Source organism: Macaca nemestrina, chromosome 1 (assembly GCF_043159975.1).
Source record: "Macaca nemestrina isolate mMacNem1 chromosome 1, mMacNem.hap1, whole genome shotgun sequence".
Lineage (NCBI taxonomy): Eukaryota > Metazoa > Chordata > Mammalia > Primates > Cercopithecidae > Macaca > Macaca nemestrina.
The window spans coordinates 56996959-57006545 of record NC_092125.1 but is presented as its reverse complement, the minus strand read 5'-3'; the positions used below and the strand labels follow the sequence as shown (position 1 = coordinate 57006545).

At 34.5% G+C, this 9587-nt stretch overlaps 1 long non-coding RNA gene across 3 annotated transcripts in view; it reads left to right on the top strand.

Annotated features, from left to right (window-relative positions):
• The window catches only part of LOC112427219 (uncharacterized), a 47745-nt gene continuing 38158 nt past the window's right edge, over positions 1-9587 (top strand). The window contains exon 1 of one of the 3 annotated variants that reach the window (XR_011612462.1): positions 1-3058. This is a non-coding gene — a long non-coding RNA (uncharacterized lncRNA). The other 2 variants (XR_011612468.1, XR_011612465.1) reach the window with 2 other exon arrangements.

Here is a 9587-nt window from a genome sequence, read left to right as displayed (position 1 = left end):
TTTCACAATTTTAAAGTAAAAGTTTCCAGGCTTTAACACATGAGCACGGGTGATTGTCATGGGGAGTGGCGGTGAACCTCATCGAAATTGAGGAAGTTGCTGAACTGAGATATTAAAGTGTTGAATAGATTGCCTTTGTGAACACTGAACTAAAGCAGGGCTAGAGACAAAAAGGAAATCTGAAAAACAGTGAATGAGAGGAACAAAGAAGAAGTTGGTAGATGACAGCAGAGAGTCTGAGGTAAGTACGTGCTAATACCATGACCATTAGTTTAGTTAGTATAAGTGTTGTATGTGAGCGATTTAGACCTATATTAGGGAGAGTCTGTGGTCTCACAATAATTTCCTACTTGTTCTCTAGTGTCTGATTCACTGTTTTAGACTATATTTTAAAGTGCTGAGTTTTTAAAAAGTATGTTGGCATTATCTCACCAGATTTATTTCTGATCTGTTGTGTACCAGTGAATAGGTCACTGAAGGCAAAAAAAAAAAAAAATCAAATATTTATCTCATCTCTACTGTGATGATTATTATGCAGGATTAAAATATAACAAGATACAGCTCAGTCTTTGAAATATTTGCACTATAATAGAGAAGCTTATTTGATGAAGATAGGGATAACATAATGTTATCACATGCTCACTATATGAGAGGGCTGACCTGGAAGGGTTCCGGACAGCATGAGGTAGGTGATTGGATTGTGGATTGTTTAGGAAAGCAAGCACCACTTATGGAAAGAAACAAAAGTATTCCGAACAGAAGATGACTAAAAACTCTCTTCCGATGCTATCTGGGACCTGCCTCACCTGTCCTATATGATACTCTAAGTGACAGCAATGTGTGCTTTAGAAAGTGCAGGTGAAGATGCAGTTGCACTTCAGTAATCACCTCCTGTCTACAAACAAACCGCACGAGGGTTGCGGGAGCCAATGCAAATTTCCCATTTGTATGATTACAGCTGCTGCAGGAGGGGTACAACTCAGGAAACTCGTTGGTGGATCTTGATACCTGGCTGAAGTGGAATTTTTGACACCATTTTTGAAAGGATCAGGTGCCTATTCTGCTGAACAGTGGGTTTCAGATTTTGAACCAGCAGCAGGACTCCTTAAGACCCAGGCTGATGTTCTGAGAGCATGTGCCCCGTCAACTGATACGGAAGCTCCTATGATTGCAAGACCCTGTGTGAGGCTGCTTGTAGAGCCCCAAGATAAATATGGTTCCATGACTGCTCCTCTGATGCCTATTTCCAGTCCCATATGGGTCACTAAATGGTATGATCTGGGTCTGAACCAAACAGACCCAGACAATGACATGACTACAGTTAATATTCCATATTTATGCCAAAATATTCTAATGTGTTAGGCCAGAAAAAAAAAAAAAAAGAAAAATCAAGCCTTATTTAACACTGTGATGAGAATCCATATGGTGTGTAAAACAGATAAGAATTGGTTTGAATCACGAGTTACCAGCTACCACCTACATAATACTGAGTAGTACACACCTCATTTCCTCATCAATGAAATGGGCATAATAGAATAAGTGACTCACTAACAGTTGTGAGAATGGAATGAGGTGCTCTAAAGGGTTTTGCACATTACTTACCGTACAGGAGGAAGGAACTATGCATGAGAACCATCGTTATTTTGGAAGGACACTTTTTTCCTAGTAGGAAAAAGTAGGCATGGAATCAGCCACTTGGGTTCAAATCCAGGCACTATCATGGTAGTAAAACATTTGAGTCTGTTTTTGCCGAGGAGAAATGAAAGTAGCCAAACTTATTCTGTGGGTTGTACAATTATTGAATTACATGAGAAGGTAACTGGCTCTTGGTAGGTACGTAAGACAGAGGAAACTAGTATTTATTTCAACGTTTCCTTCATTTATTTTGCATAACTTGGTGGATCAGTCTGATGAAGAGAGTCACTACTGTCAGAGGCTACCTTCCTCACCTTTAACATAAGGAATGTGAGATTTGATGACTTCTAAAGTAGTTTACAGCCTCTAAATCTTTACAAACACATTTAAGGATTTTTAAGGAATTAGATGAATTAAAGAATCCTAGCATAACTAAAAAATACCTTCTGCCTGGCAGTTTTCTGGACATTCTGCCTTACCTAAAGTGGTAAATTAAAGAGTGACTTTGATGGAGAAATGTATTTCTTCTTCATCCCTGCTTAGTTAAAGCCCCTTATTTGATTTGTTTTGATATTGTTGCCTTTTATTATTTTCCAGTTATTTCTACCCCTCCTTTCTCCAAAATGAAATAATTACTCAAAAGTTAATTCCGTGTTTGGTGTCACTAGTGAACAATTTAGTTTGTTAGTTTAGAACTGCAATAAAGTCTCTGTAAAGATAAAAATAAAATTTGAAAATCCATCACGGAAAATAATTGATGTTGTGCTTCAAAACATGACAGTTCTGCAAAGGAATATGATGATAATTTACTTTCTCTCACTTCCAAAGTTAACTGAAGGGAGAAAAACACACAAAAAACATTTTTCTGACAGGCAAACAGGCAAATTATGGACAAAACTGCAGGGCAGGGTGATAAAAAGAAAAAAGAAATCTTAAAAAAGCTGAGCTTCCAATCACCTCCCACCAGTCTCTGTGAAGGATGACTTCAGTCCCTTTCTTAACTAATTCTGTCACTGTAAAATCCTACAGTCATTCTTCCACACATAAAGGACAAATAAGCTCAAGAGGAGGATATAGATGCTTTCAGTTTTAACTATTCACCAATGGTGGAAAAGGCAGAATGCCTAAGCTATGTCTTCGTGGCCAATAGGATAGCTCTGTATCTCTCACATGACTCACTGCCCCTGTCTTTCACATGGGCTGTAATTTAGTTCAATTCAGAACTGCAGATAGTACAGCTTCCACAGGAGCAAGGGATGTCTGAGCACAAGTGGCTGAGTTCCGAGTGACTTTATGAAGCACTTTCTACCTTCCTCTCCGGCATGAAAACAGGGATTCTGCACCTGCATCATGGACAGTCTGGCAAAAGCCTCTGCTCTGCCTCCGGGGACAAGAAACTAGAGCAAATAACCGTTTTGAAATTGTAAGTATACCTTCCTTTCCGTCAAGTGAACTGATTAAAATAGTTTTATGTCATAAACATCCAATATTCGAAGATTTCTTAAGGGAACTCTTTTATGTGTATACTGAAGGGTATTCAGCTGGCAGGAAAATATTCCAGGGACAATTGTTGCATACTTTATTCTGTGAAGGATAAAGAATTACAAATAAAAGTCAGGCGTTCCAAAGAGTAGCTGTAGGAGGCTGTGCGTCGGAACATCGCTCTAGTGTGCTGCTTTGTTCATAAGAAAAAATGAAGGCACACGCATATGTACTTAGTTCACTTCTTTTTGCTCTTTATGTCTAATCAGATTTGCTCTGTCCCCAAGAAAAATAAAAGGCAAACTTTGCTGACTCCACTGACAAGGGCACCATAGACTTTCCACACATCTGACAGTTATTATAATTAGCTATGAAAGACTGCAAAGACACTTGGGGGCAAATAGCTCTTAAATTCTGAACAATGGCTTCAAGCCAGGGCTTTCTTTATATGTTTTTTTAACTACCACTTTTAATTTTATAATAAGGATAGAAACTGAACTGGTTTCGGTGTTGTAGTCCACACAATGTGAAATAAAGTCCCGGCAGAAGTGAAGGCGACTGAAAGTGGCCAGTGTAAAGAGAGAAGGAAAAGACAGCTTTCTGTCTTAGGATCCAGCCTTCCATGTATAAAGATTTTTTTTTTTTTTTTGAAATTCCTAATAGGGTGGAGTGAGGATGTGGGGGTGGAGAGGAAGCATGCGGAAGCTTCTTTATAGAAGAATGCTTGAAGAATAAAATAATTTGGCATTTCTTCTTGCTAGCGAGCAAAAGATATGATTAGCATCTAAGTTCCTTACATTCATAATAAGGTTTTTTGATGGAGTTTCAAACAGAAGCAACATACAATGCAGTTTTAAAATTTATAAAATAATTGGAAACAAATGGATAGAATGTTGCTGTATTACTGCTTTCTTTTTATATTCAGCTAGAGTAATCTAGCAATGCATTATGCCTTTACTTCTAGAATTATCCACATCCTTAAAAAGTTATAAGCTAAGTCTTACAAGAAATTAAAAGGCAAATCACACCAGTGTGATTATGACTGATGGAGATTTTGAATGACAAAGCCTCCAACAAAAAGAGTTTGTGAAAAACATTGTCCTCCTCATTTTTAAAAGAGAATATTAACTCCATCAATTATTGAAAAGAATTATTCAAAGGCTCCAGACATAACTAATTATGGCTTAAAGAGAGCTGCCAGAGCAGAGCCTGTGTTCTAATTATAAAAGTCCAAGACGTTAGGATTCATTTTCTTAAGGAGGACTTGAAAATAAATACAAATTTTCACATAATCTTATAAAAATACACCATTTTTTTTCTTTGTCTGCTCTCATGTTATCTACACCTCCCCCACCGCCGCCCACTGTGTGCTGAGACACCTGAAGGCTAGACATAATGATCAACAGAGCTCCAGCCTGTCTGGACTCCAGCCAGATTTTTTTCCCCTTCTACAATCAAGGAGCTTGCACGCAATGCATGCCGAGCCTATTCCACTGCTATGTGCAGATCCGGGATGGAAGTCTTACACATACTGCGGAAAGATTAAAGACAACAATATCCCCTTTCTCTTACCCTAGACAGCCTCAATTTTTAACCCTTTCATTACCTTTGAAACCAAGACGTCTTACCCATTCAAAGGCAGGTCTCAAGGGACTTTGCAACTCCCACACCATATCATACAGATGCACATGCCTCCTTTGGTGTAGAAATCACATCTCAACAGATCCTATCAGAATATTTTAGGACTAATAGTGTGCTAACTAAACATAACGTAATTTGTTTGTGTGGGGAATGCATTTTTGAATGAACTTATGCTGCATGAAATCTGGAACAAGTCAAAGGTCTGTCGAAAGATTCTTGCAAACCTTGCAGAAGGTTACATACCATTTCTGATGATGCTGTTCTCTAAGCATCTCTCTGTCTCTCTCTCTCTCTCTCTCTCTCTCTCTCTCTCTCTCTCTCTCTCTCTCACACACACACACACACACACACATACATACACGCTCTCTTTTCTCTTTCTCTCTCTATCTCAAGATACACACACTCAATCAGGAAATTATATCATTGTATCACAGAGAAATCCAGGTTAGCTGGTGATGTCATCATATATAAAATTTTGCCTTTGTGGGCAACATTTTCAATCACCTAATCGCTAATGTATGTTGGGTGTGTGCCCATAGGAAGTTCATGTGCTCGTGGGGTTAACCGACACCCACAGGAAAGGACTATTTTATTTGCAGCTATCTTTCTTTTGAAGATGTGTTTATGGGGCAGGATGGGTATGTTTATCAAGATATATGTAGTCAGAGTTTCCTGGTTCTAGGAAGCCTTATTAATATGCTGTTTGAACATTTGAAAGGCGGCTGAATTTCGATGATATAAATAGGATGTAGAAATGGTTAGCATTTTGAAATCCAGTTGGATAACAATGCTACAATATTGCAATTTATTATGACTTGGTGTTTTTAATTTGCCACTTAACATTTTGTAACAATTAAATCCTTTTTACTTTTAACTTATTTCTTAAGGAGAGAATAATTTTATACCAATGATTTAGAAGTAATGCTCTCTCGTGTGCTTTAATAAGGGTATATCTCTGAATTAGATAATAGTTGAATTAACTTTTGGGTGAGCTAGTACAGTGTTTGTATTTATTTATTTTCAAGTCTGTTTTATGGGCCTTACACTGGATAGTTAGTCACCAAACATGTGCACAGATTTTTATTAATGCACAGATTTAAGTACATTATTTTATTTCACGCAAATAAAGTTTAAAACTTTTACCAAAACATATTGCCAGATTTGAGATGTAGATATAGAACAACTCTGTATACATACTACCCCTTAACTACCAAGTTTTGATATGTAATTTAAATTAATATTCATTAGAATAGAATGACTGCGATACTTACCAGTTTTTACATAATACCACGTATCTGATACATAATTTTTAAAATTTTGGAATTTGCTCTTAATACTTCTTCGTTCTTGCATACTAAAAAGCGATTAATCTGAAAGGATTTTCAAAGCATATATGTATAAACAGCACTACGTATATGTCAACAAATTAATAAGATTCATTTTGCCAATGTATTGTGTGATTGTTTTAAAACAAATGAAAAAATGTTTGTTCTTTTGCTGCTTTCATGTTACTATTGTTAAGAAAAGTATATAGCTAAAGAGTTGACACATTTTGTACTTAGAGAAAACAAGCTACACAAGTTAGATGACATTCTATGGGGTAAGACTCCACTAAGAACTAATAAATAACTTCTTTAAGAAATTCTTGGCCTGAATCTATAATTTTACATAAACAGTTCTTCCAACATATAGTGGAAGATTGATGATTAATTATATAATTTCTTTATCAAAGATTAAAATGAGCAAATAGTTGTGTTTAAATTTTACCTTCTTTCAAAAAACAATACATGGCATTGCCCATTGGGGATACAGGTTACTGAAAAGGCATCTTTCAAAGACAAGAAGATAATGGACTTGATTGAAATAGTTGAACTACGTAACGCCAATTCAAGAACAAATGGTTTTTCAGAGCATAACGGAGAAAGAACAATTTACTATAGTACAGTTTATTCTTCTTACACAATGGCAATGATTTATTTGAAATGGCAGAACAAACATAGTGGATATACAAAAACAGCCAATGGGTATTTTATGTCAAGGATATGTCAAGAGTCTTTTGTTTCATATATTAGAATATCCTTAATCCAATTACTTATTTGAAGACTTAGCTTAAATCTACATCCTTGTTTAGCATGTGTTGGTATTAAGATCACATATGTCTCTTACATGCATGTAGCATATTTAGTATACATATATATAATGTATTTGAATATAGTCTTCTGACCCCAAATAATTGTTGTCACTTTATTATAAGAGTTCTTGAAGACTGCTAATGTATTTCAATACAATAAAATTCAGATTGCGACATCAATTAGCTATGTCTATACCACCAGAAGAGCATTATCAGATATTGGATGAATTACTGTATTGATGTTATAATTACCACAAATACCTCATGTCAAAAAAGAATATCAAAAGATATGACTCTAATTTGACAAACAGTGTAAAATGTGATTTTTAAAACCATCTCTGTTTCTTACTACCGTGAAAATGATTTGTAAAAGAAGACTCAACAGTTATAATTTCTCTTCAGGAAAAGAGAATTTTTTTTTAACTTAGCCTTTAGGCATAGGGCCTGAAATTATTGTGAGTAGATACCTGAGCACTGTGCAGAGAATGCACAGGAACCTCAAGTTGCGATGAGAAAACAAGGGAAACTGGTTTGTCTGCTTTATGTTTCAAATTTTATTCTTGCAATCCTACATGAAGATAATACTCAAAATTAATTTGAGTGAAAACTATCAAAGTTATTTTCTCAACTTTGAAAAGATCCACTGTCTTGTTGACACGCTATGAAGGAAAAGTGTTCTAAAAATGATTGAATATTCTACTGAGTGAAACTCAGTCAAGCTCAGTGAGGCACTGGGGTCAAATGGGCTCATGAATCACAGATAGGAAATGAACTGTGTATTGCATATTTGAAAGTTTAAAAAGAAACATTTGGGATATTTTACCGTAAACAGATTTTGGTTTGATTTCTGGCACATCTTTTTAAACATTAAGCCTGCAGTTCAGCTGAAATAACTTTTTATATGTATAGCTAAGACCAGATGGCCACGTGCTCCTTTCTTATTTAGATGAGACTTTTCCTTTCAATAACATCTTTCTTCCTGACCTGCTTAAAAATTCCAGCGAATGAAATCAGCACAGGATTTTCAATTCTAATTGACCATGTGCAGAGGAAGGGCCAGTAGAGAAATCAGTAGAGGCATTGTGAGGCTCACTGCCTCAGTTTTGTCTTTGTGTTTTGCCCTTACAAACCAATCTAGACTAATCAAAAGCATTTAATTTTTATTAATATTAATATAGCTGCAAGATTCATCCTCAATCAAAATTATTTGAGTTGGCTTTTTCTATCATTTTATCACAAGTAATTTTTTAAAGTTATTATTCGCTTACACAGTTTCAACTGTCAAGTAAGCACTTTAGTGGTTAAAAGATAAAATATTGGTTGTATTAAGATGAAAGAATGATTGTACTAAATTATTTTTCTTGTTATTTAAAAAAACATTATTTTTGAAAGATACATATGCTTTTTAAATTTACCATGAAAATATTCACTATATAATATTCTTAGTTCATTATCTGCATAGTCATTTTATAAAGAAAATATGTAAATTTTATTTGAACTTGAACCAGTAAAAAAAATCAAGAATAGAAGGCAATCTCCATATTCTGTATAGCTTAGCGAATTACGTATGTATTAAAAATGGGCATCTAAGTTCCCAGATGTTTTTTCTTTTTGAAAAATTCTTGACTCAGATAAATATCTTTATAATTTATTTATTACTGCAAATAGTCAAAGATTTTTTGAAAAAACATTTATTATTCGAATGGTGAAAATATTAGATGAAAACAAATTATCCAGACATATTGACACTTGTTTGCCTAATAAAGATAGAAAAAACCATAAACCAAAGGTGTATATTTAAAAAATATATAATAGACATAAGAAAAACTCCAAATTAATTATCAGGGTTATTGAAGTGGCCTCACGGCAATACTATCTGATTTGGTGTTCTTTGCTGATTCTTATTCAGGTACCTTATATCTCAAGCAAATCTATTAGTTGTCCAAAAATATGTGCTGCCTAATCATCAAAAGCCATGTTTTTTCAATTGTTTGAAAAATGCAAGTCTTATGAAAGATAAGATCAGTTAGAATTTTTTAAAATCAAAATTTCAGAGAAAACTGAACTGTATTTGTTCATGGGATTCACAAATATAAAAGGAACGTTCTAAGCTACCAAAATATGAAGCAAATTCTTTATGAACATGTAAAATTTAAATATTTGAGATCATCTTTTTTATATATATGTGTGTGTATATGTATTCATTCTATATAGAGAGAATATATATATTATATATATGTTCTGTGAATCAATTTGTGCTTCCAAAATATAAGAATTTTCCAATATTTGATGATTTTACCATCAATGTAGGTGTAAAAACCCATTAGGAAAACTAAGGGCAGTGATTTAGCCAATTCTTGTTTTCCTGCCTCAAATAAAAACAATATTTTTAGAAGCTTGAAAAATCAAGCCAAGTATACACAAAAAAACCCAAGCATAAAAGTGTTACATTATACATATTTGCAACTTTGCTTTACTTTTAAAACTATACATTTTAATAGTGCTGAATCTAACTTTGTTGGTCGGAGGTAATGGATAATAGGATCTTGGGAAAAAATAGCAAAATGTCATTGGTGTTATAATTTCAGATGGTTGATGCTAAGATATTCTGAACAGATAGGTTTAAATAAGGAATAGAACTCTGAGCTACTCCCATTTTTCTCCTTTTCCGTGTTACTCTGGAAAAATTGGTCTTGAT